Raw genomic sequence first — 12,373 nt, forward strand, 5'->3', positions numbered from 1 at the left:
AGTAAGTCTTGGGAAATATTCAAATGCCAACGGTTTCGCAGTATGGAACAAACTTAATTGTCCGATTACTTTTTGGTCAGTGTAATTATTCTCGTTTTTACAGACCACAGTCCTTCCCAGCATGGCCTATTTGAATTTTACAATCATTTCTAATAAGCCCTCTGACAAAAGTATCCCCATCGACTGTTTTGGAATTTCTACGAATTGCATTTGTGACTTTATTTCGTACGAAACGCATGCCAAGAATATTTCCGACTGCAGCTCTCTCCTGAGCAGCCGAGATAAGTAAGGCCCAGCAGGGTGCTGGATGGCAGACGATGCATAATGCCTTTCCCCGAGCTCTGTGCGAGATGATTGATTCTTATGCTCATATTCTCTCGGTGGAGTTCTAGATACCGCACCGCACCCTGATATTCTAAATCTAAACAGTCAGTGTAGTGATTGAGCTGTGTGGAGCCGGATGACACACGTTTCGATGCTAAGGTGCACCGGTACTGGACAAACTATCACAGAATGAGGAATAAATGTCTTGTAAGAATGCAAGTTCATCAAGCACACAGAAGTGAGAATTTGGAGTAAAAGAATGATTGTTGAATGCTGATTATTTAAAACAAAAATATTCTTATTTGGTTACCTAGTCAGGTGTCGATTTCAGAGAAACATTTTTCAGGTATGGCACTGTTACAAGCGCTCTGGTTACAGTGTCTTCCAGACAAAACCCAAACTGAGAGCGAGAGAAATTTGTGAGCACATTACAGTGATGAAGAGAGCCGTCTAAAAGATGGTCGATTCAACGAGTGTGTTAATATTGGGGACTGGGTGTGTTGATTTCTCGGTTCGTTCCGTCATTGACTGTGCCGCCGCCGTCGTCGCTGCGTTCACGACAAGTCTTGTGTAAATTTCTGTTGCTGGTGAGATCATACATCTTTTTCTGTCTAGAACATTTTGGACCACACCGCAGGACACATCGGTGAAGAGTGCTTCTCGGGGTCTGCAATATCGAGTAAGTTCTGCTGAGGTCCTGTTTTAGACTGTATACTGCTTCACCTAAGCTGGAATTGGATTAAGTGCAACACCGTCTGCGGATTCCATACACTTAGGACACAGAATAAAATACCATTTAAGGTAATACAACCCGGTGACCTAGCTCATTGGCCTAAATCGACTACGCGAGTGTTATCTGCTGCAACCTCAGAAGGCGCTGCTGGAAAGTGTGTCCTAGTTACGGATGATATGCAAGCTTGCAATATTGGTGCTATTCAGTGATATATTTCAGGAAGCAAATTAACCATTGAGAATATACATATGTGCAACTGTGAATTGCTGAGCTTTGCTTTTTCTACCACCGAACGACTGCTTAATAGAGATATATGATTTTCATTATTTGCTCGCCTGTCTGTGTTTGCATCGGCTTTTGCGTTCATGGTATTCTTGCTCGCTCGTGCGGATGGCATTCTAATTTTGGTGCTAAAGTGAAGAATTCCGTCACATCTCCATAGTAGGCCGATTGTGGAAAACCTTAAGTTCTAGATTCGAATGAATATTCAAACGCACGTTACAATAAGTGAAAATTCAACCAGGAATTGAGTTGAGCCAAGTTGGAGCTATTATAGAGTTGGGCGTAGCAAAAAAAAGTTTGAACGAAAAAAAGGAAAGTGTAGAATTTTATTTTTGGAAATCGTCATTAGTGTACCAGTGGATACTGTGTGTGTCACATATGTGTGTGGTATCATCCAACTCAGTTCGTAGCGTGTATTAAAAATACCACAGCTTGCCATGGCACAGTGCATGCCATAGGCGACTAAGAGTGTGAAGCGCGAGAAAGTCTCGTTACTTTGAGGAAACGTGAAATGAGCCAACTCGAAGAATCGCAGCAGCCGCAGCAGAAGATTTGTGTGAAAAATCGTTAAGAGATTTTATGTAATACTGATAGTGCTCGTGGCTAAAACTCACTGTGACGAAATTGAAATTTGTTAACGGATAATAGCATTCTGATTTATGATCGCGTGCATTGTGATCAAGTCGTATGGAAAACTTGTAATAAACTCAACATAATTGCATTCAAACGACGGCGGCGAAGTTTGCACAATATTGGAATCACAAACGGCTTTGCTGTTGCATGGTAAGTATTTCACACTTTTCGAGTTTGGGATTCATATTACAGTCAATTTTTTATACTATAACTTGATGTTTCAATCAGTCAACATTACTTGAACCAAAGTTATATTTGTTTGTTCGTTTCAACATTGGATATTCTATGTAATTCGTAATAATTAATAATTAGTATCGCAACATTGATCAGTTTTAACAAAATTTCTTAAAAACTTCATTCAAAAAAGCAAATGTTGTAACTTTTAATATTTTCAAAACATGTACATAGCTCATATCAATATATAGATTTTCCTTTTCTAACAGTTTTAAGCATGTTTAACAACCGTAAAATTCATTTGTTTATATTGTTGATTTAGGAAAACATTGATCACCTATGTAAAAGACGTTCAAAATGATAAAAAAAACCTTTTTTGATTTATTTCAAATCAAAAACATCATATCAAAACATTTTAACTTTATTTAGGGATGCTTAATCCATTGTCGTTTTCAAAAATATTGTAGCACGTCTAGTTTTTGTATAAGTCGAAAATACATTATTTAACAATTTCAGTCAACTTGTATGGAGATTTATTTGCTCAATTCACCATGAAATTCAAACCCTATGTTTCAAAGAATATCTATCAACAAAGTACATAATACTTTCAACGCTCATAAGTGTTATACTTTATATAATAATGGTATTTTGTCATATAGAAGAAACCTAGAATTTCGTATGGAGACTGCAGGCATGTTGGAAAATTTGATGTAATCAAAGTTAAATCAAAATTGAACCAAATTATATCCTACATGAATGTTCCATTCTGTATGATTGGTGGATGAGACATCAAAAAGATGAGACATTAAAAATCATAGTTTTAATTTCATGCAAACATTGATATAAACAGTATTTTATGCAATTTTTGCGACCTGGAGCTCGAAATTATGACGTGCTGGACAAATTCTAAGAGCGGCATCAGAATTAACAATCCCAAATCTCTGCTCGGATTCCAAAACTAATTACACCATCTACATTCCAGCAAACATTTTTTTCATTACTCACCAGCAAAAAAAAATCTTTCCTTCGAAGAAAATACGCACCGGAATTCGCCTACTGGATTCCTCTATCTTCTATATAAATAAAAATGGAGTGGTGTTTGTATGTCACACACTTAGATTTTTTTCACGAGCTCGGCTGTGCAAATCTCGGTTTTCCGATTTTAACCGAGACTCAGCTAACAATTTGTCCGGTTGCTTAGCAACGAAGCACGATTTACTGATACTCGGCTTTTATTTACTGAGATCCCAGGAAATTAGTTTGCCGACTTCTGTGCGGATCTCGGTTAAAATTAGTCGAGATTCGGCATTCCAATTTAAGTGTGCACGGCATAACTTGATAACGAGTCAACGGATTAACCTGATTCTTTCACAATTAGATTCTTGAAATTTTCCGACGTATCAGTAGTAGAATTTTCAGAAGGTATTCAGGAGCCCTTAAAATATATACATTCCATTAATTGTATGGCCTCTTATTTCTATTTTTTTCTATTTCTGTAGGTCTTCTGTCTGTTCAAGAGATTTTGCTTGAATATGGCTTAAGTATCGGAAGTTATCCAGATTCTAAGATATCCATAACTCAGGAAACGCTAGGAAATCTTTCTTTCAGTAATTCTTCCAACAATTCAAGTTTCTTCAAAAAGCTTCATCAAAATCCTTGCAATGTTTCTGAAAGTATAACTGTTGACGCCAAAGTTTATCTGTGAATATCCTACCGACATGCAGATAATGCCATTAGTTCTTATTCCTATAAAAGTTCTTTTTATGAAATTAATGCCCAGTTTTGCCATTTTTACTTTTAGGAATTGATTTTTGTTTTTATCCATAAATTTCTGTTTTTCTTTGTTATAAATTGACTGGGAGTCGTGGGATCGAAGCCCACTAGAATGATTCCATTATTTTTCACAATTTTACACCTCAATTTGTTCAAATTAACTCTTGACCGGTTTAAGCCGTAATAGGCATTACAACCCTAGTTGTCTGAAATTTCTATTGATATATTTTGGTGGAGTAAATTGGAGAGTTATTTTTATGGCAAAGAGGCTTGCTGGTTTGGTTAGCAGACTGCCTATGCATCAGGCGTAAGGAAAGGTGTGCTATAATGATGAAAGAATGGATGCGTAGCGAAACGGTTTATTTCTGTCCGTCTCGCATTCTAGCATAGATCAACTGTGATATCTTAAGAGTGATAGATTGAAGCAAGTGAAAGATACAACTACAATGTACGAGGAAAGGGACGGGCCTGGGATTGAACCCATGACCTTCTGACCAGGTCCGTCACACTCGGGCTCAGATTGGGTACCACTTCTAGTACTGCATTTCGTCCCTCGGTAGTGCAAAAGGTACCCAAGTTTGACAGATCGCAGTACACTTTTCACGGCATTCTAGATTACCTTATGAGCCATAAAATTTTGGGCAACTGCAAGGGACATGGAGGTCTTTAATTTGTCTTTGTTCTGACGGTAGCCATTAGACCACCAATCCCGTCTCTATACCAATTACTTTGAAACCTTTTCAAAGAATAACTTAAATATTATTCTGTCAAATAATTTAGCAGAAATTCATCAATACTCTACACCTAAGGGGTGCGGTCATTCAATTTGAACACAATTTTTTCCACCAGTGCTAACCGTTGTTTGTTTGCTTGTATCGCTGGAAACCATTTTCAAGTTGCTTCACACTAAGCTTCTGCAATTTGATGAGGGTAATAAGTCCAATGAATCAGCTGCAACAGATAGTTTCTGACCGTATGTTAGTATAAATATATTTCACAAAAGTATTACGCATCAATAAGACCACGTAAAATGCTTCTTCAACAGTTGATTGTTTCTGTGTCACATAAAATGTAAAACATTTTTAGCGTGACGAAATAATGACCGCACACTTCTAGGCATACTTGGATCATTTTGATGAAAATTTGAGCTTGACAGCAGTCTGGCTGCTTGTTGATATCCAGTTCGCACCACCCCTAGCTCTACACAATTCTTGAAAACAGAAATCATCTTCCATTTCTGTTAAGTAGGGTAAGTGATCCATTCGTTGTAGGTGTTCCTATAGTTGCGGTAGTGCTATTGTCACTTATTTTATTGCATTAGCCACAGAACCGATACTGCCAATCGATGAATTGGCTTGTTGATACACGAAATATTTGAAAATAGCGTTCAAATTGCTTTAAAATTGATGAAATATCCCTAAAATTGCCAAAACTTTTCATACTTGTACCAATAGTTGCGGTAAAGTGTTGTTATAGTGGAGGATCCCATAAGAAAACAACGGATTTATTTTCAAATACGGCTTTCAGAAAAAAATCAGTAAATTTCTCTCTTTCTTTTTTTGCTCAAGAACTTATAAATTTTTAATTATAATTTATGTTCAAATTTTTCATGTATTCTTGTCATAATTCTATTAGAAATTTTCTAAATAGGGCGATATTCAAAACTGAAAAGGCAATAGATGACTCTTTTTCAGTGGTAGTAAAAACGAAATCCTGAAGCAAAGAAAGCACAATGGAAGATGAACTAAACACAAAAAGTTATGTATTCATATTGCGCTTGATTTCTAATCACTACTTTTTCGATCCAGTTTCCTAATTGCAAGTAATTTACCATTTTTAATTAATTTCCATACGTTTTGACAGTTCACCGACTACCATTCTTCCATGCGCTTGTGTTTGAAATTTGAGAAATTTGAGAATCCAGCGTAGCGCGATCAGTGAAAGGAATACACACATCAGTGTCGCCGCTAGGCGGCCAGCACAGATAAACTGAATGTTCGAAGGGTTGTTGTCTGTACTTTTTGCCACTGGCGCCAACTGTTAGCGATTAAGATCAAAATAAACAGTCGTTACCCTATTGCTGAATCCAGATTCCCCGCCAAATGGAAAGAATCAATAATGTTTCCGGTATACAAAAATGGAAACATGTGAGACGTAAAAAAATATAGGGGAATAACTTCGTTATGCGCTGGATCAATAGAAATATTAGTAGTAGAACGCTAATGGCGCTGTTCTTACAAAACTGAATTAGTTTATTACCACCTTTAACTGTATCTCTTCATTGTTTGTTCGATGCCATGTGGTAGTGGATGATTTTAAAGTTAATTTGACACTTTGAAGACCGGTACTCAAGCTGTCAGCGCGTGGCAAACTAGATGTTGGTAACACGAACAGTAGCGACATTAGCATTCTTAGGTTAATGCTTCTGGGGATCTGCACTGTTTGGATTTTGCATGGGTTTTTGACGTTTACTGGCCTTGTTGTTTACTAATTTCATAGAAGAGTGAGAGAGACAGGATGATTTTTGTGCAGAGCCCAATACTGCTAGATCCAAGCTGCTTGAAATCCTAGCCAGCGATGTTTTGTTATCAGCTTCTAAGTCGTACATTTCTCCTGACCAACATGGATTTTTTCCGGGACGCTCCAGTGAAACAAATCTGGTACAATTTTCATCGTTTTGCCTGAGAAACATCAAAGAAGGCAATCAAGTCGACGCAGTCTACACGGACCTGAAATCAGCTTTCGATCTGGTCGACCATTTGATTCTAATAGCTAAAATGGAAAGATTGGGAGCACCTTCGTTCTTCACTCGTTTGCTTCAATCTTACTTGAGTCTGTTAAAATACGTGCGGTACAATCTTACTATTTCACTAACAACTCTGGCGTACCCCAGGGCAGTAACTTACGTCCTGTACTGTTCTCGATATTCATCAATGATGTATGCTGCTTGTTACCTACTGGATTTCGTTTAGTGTATGCGGATGATTTAAAGATCTATCTAGTTGTAAAGAATCACGAGGATTGCATCGAGCTGCAGAGGTTGGTTGATCTCTTTGAAGATTGGTGTATCAGAAATCATCTGGTTATAAGTGCCCAAAAATGTACAGTGATATCATTCAACCGGAAAAAATGTCCAATAACATGGGATTATCAAATTTGTGGTACTCTGCTGTCGCGTGTTACCGTCGTCAAAGACCTTGGAGTCCTTCTTGACACAAATCTGTCTTTTCGTAACATTTTTTCTAATATAATTGCAAAAGCAAATAGAAACTTGGGTTTCATCATGCGATCAAGCGGAGATTTCTCTGATCCATTCACTTTAAGATCCTTTCGCTAGTTTGCTCCACACTGAAATATGCATGCGTTGTTTGGAGCCCTTACACAAATGTATGGATATTGAGAATAGAAGCAATTCAGGCCAAATTCACCAGAAATGCCTTGAGACTGCTCCCCTGGAACGATATTGCCAAAATGCCAGCATATGAAATACAATGCCGTTTGCTTGGTATGGAAACGCTTCGCAATCGACGGAATTCTTTGAGAGCATTATTCGCCGATAAACTGTTATTAGCGGTTATAGACGCTCCAAATATTCTTGAGCGACTGAACATCAATGCGCCTTCAGTATCCCTGCGTTCCAGAGATCCTCTCAGACCGGATTTTTGTAGAACGGATTACGGAATCAACGAACCCATCACTGCATTGTGCCGGGAATTCAACAAAGTCTATCATCTATTCGATTATTCCATCTCAGCTTCAGTATTCAAAAGCAGACTAAGACGTTTCTCTCTACATCCGGAATCTGAGTGAGCAAAATTGTGTCGCAATTAGGTGAGTCCCAGTCCAAGAATTTTAAAAGTTTTAAATGATGCTTCTTGAGTGTTCTTTTCTTTCATATTCTCGGTCATCTTCCTTCAATACAACGAGTGACGAATACTGCTGCGTATGAACTTGACAAATGATTATTTCTCTCATAGCTCTTTATAAGTATTTATTGCGTAGAAATGTCAATTTGTATTTTATATTTTTATGTATTATTTTTAATCTGTATGTAATCCATTGTATTTTGTTTTGAAAAGATAAAGGGTTTTTACGCATCACAGGTGTGAAAGTGATGTCTTATCACGATTATTTTGAGCAACGGGGTATTCAATGCAGAAGATTGCTCTGCATCAATAAGCTAGTTCTATCGAATGTTTTTTTTTTTATATTTCATATTCAATATCATGAAAAATGAAAAATGAGAGGGTGGAGGCTGCCGGGTTCTGGATGGTGCCTGGCTCCCCTGACCACCCCCCTGTTTCTAAAGCAATGCCTATATGGAGGTCAAGGAAATTTCCAATACGAAAACATCTTGAGCCAACCGAGAATCGAACCGAGCCACTTTCAGCTTGGCAATATGCAACATGTTTGATAAAGGTTTTAGGATAATCAGGGTAAAAAAATGATAGTTTCAGCACGGAGCTCGTGCATGAACTTTTGAGGTCGTTTGGCCCCCTGATAGAAAAGCTGGCTATGCCTTTGAATATTTGGCAGAAACCTGGTAAGATCCATGATAAATCGTTAGAACGTGAAAAACACTCCAAGCTTAACCCAACTCATGACAAAGCTTTTCAAAGATGAATGCCAAAGGCAATAAAGTCATAGTGTCTTATAAAAAGATAAACTTTCAACACCCAGTTTTCAACAGACCAACTAATTCCAAACCAATTAACAATATCATTTCGTGAAATAATTTGTATGATCCTAGTCATATGCTGTGCTTCGAGCTAGTTCACTTGAAAGGATGATCGTTGCTCGGCAAACCAGTCATTAAATCTACCAGGAAACAATAATTTACTTCGTTTGTACTTTCTTTACGCACATATCCCAGTCCAGTAAAAGGAATCGGGTGAAAATAGCTGCTCAAATTTGCACGTTTTACTCGTTTGTTTTGTCTTGAGCACAAGCAAACCAGCGAATCTACACATAAAACTGCCCACGCCTTGGAACGGGTGTACGTTCTCAGAAAACACACCAAATCCATTCAACCGGTGCGGCGCTGGTCAAACGGCATATGGGCGTTCCAGAATGGAACTAGTCTTTGCAAAAAGAGCAGCACAAGGTAACGAGGCCATAATTGGATATTTGCCGCGGAAAGGTGTCTGGCCACTTCAGTCCATTCGTTCCTCTGGTGTGTGTCGTGATGGATACGCGGAAGCATGCTTTACAACGTGTCATCCCACGAGGAATCGCTTATTGAGTGTGAGAGTTGACAATGACGTTGTGGAGAGTGATGAGTTCACGTCTGAAGTCCCAGCAAGGTTGACGAAATCTTTTGCAAACTTTGCCCAGCTCGTACAAATCAGCGACCAGTGGGTTAAATTCGGTGAGCTGAGACAGGCGCCAGGCTCTGTGGGCGGACCTGATGTGGTGTTGCGACTTGTGAGTTTCTTGCTGTACGGAGAGCGATGCAAAAATGAGGGTCCTCTCTTCAACAGCTGCTGTTGTAAACTTAGTAGGCCGAAATGATATCCACTTTGTTTGTTTGGATTGGTTAATTAAGATTTCAAGCAATTATCATGGTAATAGAAGATTTGCATACGATTTTTGTCTATAATTATTAATAATTTTATTCGATATTCGTTCTAATATTTCAATATTTGATATTCTATGCAATTCATTTGTACCAGGGAGAGAGTTTCAATCTAATTTTCAAACTTTTTTTTTAAATCTTCTGTAGAGCTTTTTTCTGGTATTACAACAACTAGTCCATTTTGGTTCAATATATATGTTCAATGTGGTTTTGGATAAATAAAAGATTTATCAAATCCTAAATTCACAAAAGTAAACAAGAGAAATTCGAGAGATAAATTATTAATCTTTGTAAAAAATATTCAAAATTTATATCTAAGAATCGTACTTTTGAAATATACAACAATATTTTCTACTTTTGTGAATTCCGGCTTTGATGAATCATTTATTTTTATAAAACTATATTGAATATATAGTTAGGATTACTCGAATACCTACGACAACGCACACGACGTATCTACAGCTTGTGGGTCAAGCTCGATCACATCCACCACAAGGTGGCGATGAGGCGACGTTTCAGCAGAAAAAAACGCAAATGGAAGACGATGACGTACATTTCAATTTACATATTTGTCCGTTGGGAGAGTTACGTGTTAGCCGCACTACAATGCAGTCGGCGTCATATTTATAGACGAAAAATAATAACAACAACAACACCCGGTAAAAAGGTGTATGAATCACCTTGACTGGCTGGCTTCGCATTGAACCGGCAGCACAGCCTCCTACGCTCGTTTCCCGCAGGTTCGATGTCGTGACGCCGATGGTGATTGGTTCATACGCAGTCCTTTGCCTACCTAACTACTTCAAAACGATTGATGACAAAAATGGTGCTTTCGCGACAACCGTGTCTATCAGCAGACGATTTTCAAGGTGACGATAAGCATACACTTCGGCTTACTTGTCGTGCATTGCCCTGAGTGGATATTTTTTTTTTTTTTTTTTTTTTTTTTTTTTTTTTTTTTTTTTTTTTTTTTTTTTTTTTTTATTAGTATCATTTCAAACATTACATTCATTTCTTATATCTAGGTGTTCTGTGTTATTAGACAACACTATCATCCTAATTTGGTAAAACAAATTTAAGATTTAATTAACATTTTGTTAACAACATAATACATTTCATTTGCCGTAGCAGTTCAGTTTTTTTTTTTACAGGTGAGTTGATTTCACCTGCTTATAAGATAAATTTTTTTTTTTTTTTTTAATATACTTAACCTAACTTAACCTAAACATATAACGCATTAATCGTGGCAATAGAAGATTGTAACGATTTTTGCCTGAAATTATCAATGATTGTATTTGACATTTGTTCCAATGTTTCAACGTTGGATATTCTATGTAACTCATTGGTACTATACCAGGGAGGAAGCCTCAGAATCATTTTCAAAATTTTATTTTGAATTCTCTGCAGAGCTTTCTTCCTGGTATTACAACAGCTAGTCCATATTGGTACAGCATACAACATGGCTGGCCTGAAAATTTGTTTGAATATCAAAAGCTTGTTCTTAAGACAAAGTTTTGATTTTCTATTAATAAGGGGATAGAGACATTTTACATATTTATTACATTTGGCTTGAATGCCCTCAATGAGATTTTTGAAAGTTAAATTCTTATCTAGCATGAGCCCTAGATACTTAACTTCATCTGACCAATTTATTGGAACCCCTCTCATCGTGACAACATGTCTACTTGAAGGTTTCAAATAAAGAGCTTTTGGTTTATGTGGGAATATTATTAGTTGAGTTTTGGAAGCATTAGGAGAAATCTTCCATTTTTGCAAGTATGAAGAAAAAATATCCAAACTTTTTTGCAATCGACTACAGATGACACGCAGGCTTCGTCCTTTGGCGGAGAGGCCTGTGTCATCCGCAAACAAAGATTTTTGACATCCCTGAGGTAACTCAGGTAAGTCAGATGTGAAAATATTGTATAATATTGGTCCCAAAATGCTGCCTTGAGGAACACCAGCTCTTACAGGAAGTCTTTCAGATCTAGAGTTCTGATAATTAACCTGAAGTGTACGATTTGACAGATAACTTTGAATTATTCTAACAATGTATGTTGGAAAATTAAAGTTTTTTAATTTTACAATCAAACCTTCATGCCAAACACTGTCGAATGCTTTTTCTATGTCTAGAAGAGCAAGACCAGTAGAGTAGCCTTCAGATTTGTTGGAACGGATCAAATTTGTTACACGTAAAAGTTGATGAGTGGTCGAATGTCCATGGCGGAATCCGAACTGTTCATTGGCAAAAATTGAATTCTCGTTGATGTGGGCCATCATTCTGTTCAAAATAACCTTTTCAAAAAGTTTACTGATGGAGGAAAGCAAACTGATTGGACGATAGCTAGAAGCTTCTGCAGGATTTTTGTCTGGTTTTAAAATTGGAACAACCTTAGCATTTTTCCATTTGTCAGGAAAATATGCTAATTGAAAACATTTGTTAAATATATCAACTAAAAATGATAAGCTACTTTCTGGAAGTTTCTTGATGAGGATGTAGAAAATTCCATCATCGCCAGGAGCTTTCATGTTTTTGAATTTTTTAATAATAGTTCTCACTTCTTCCAAATCAGTCTCCCAGGCATTTTCGAAAACGTTCTCTTGATTGAAAATATTTTCGAACTCCTGAGTAACTTGATTTTCAATTGGACTAGTAAGTCCTAAATTAAAATTGTGCGCACTTTCAAACTGCATAGCAAGTTTTTGAGCTTTGTCGCAATTAGTTAGTAATAATTTGTTTTCCTTTTTCAATGCCGGTATTGGCTTCTGAGGTTTTTTCAAGATTTTAGATAATTTCCAAAAAGGCTTAGAGCCAGGGTCCAATTGAGAAATTTTATTTTCAAAATTTTTGTTTCTTAATTGAGCAAAACGTTTCTTGA

At 37.1% G+C, this 12,373-nt stretch overlaps 1 protein-coding gene across 8 annotated transcripts in view; it reads left to right on the forward strand.

The window, feature by feature from the left end:
• The first annotated feature begins 436 nt into the window (after positions 1-436).
• The window catches only part of LOC5576559 (serine/threonine-protein kinase MARK2), a 154,005-nt gene continuing 142,068 nt past the window's right edge, over positions 437-12,373 (forward strand). For all 8 annotated transcript variants that reach the window (XR_002501358.1, XM_021850196.1, XM_021850211.1 and 5 more), the window contains exon 1: positions 437-2,122. The gene's annotated coding sequence lies outside the window, so the exon portion shown is untranslated. The remainder of the gene's footprint in view (positions 2,123-12,373) is intronic.

Source organism: Aedes aegypti, chromosome 1, assembly GCF_002204515.2.
Source record: "Aedes aegypti strain LVP_AGWG chromosome 1, AaegL5.0 Primary Assembly, whole genome shotgun sequence".
Taxonomy (NCBI): domain Eukaryota; kingdom Metazoa; phylum Arthropoda; class Insecta; order Diptera; family Culicidae; genus Aedes; species Aedes aegypti.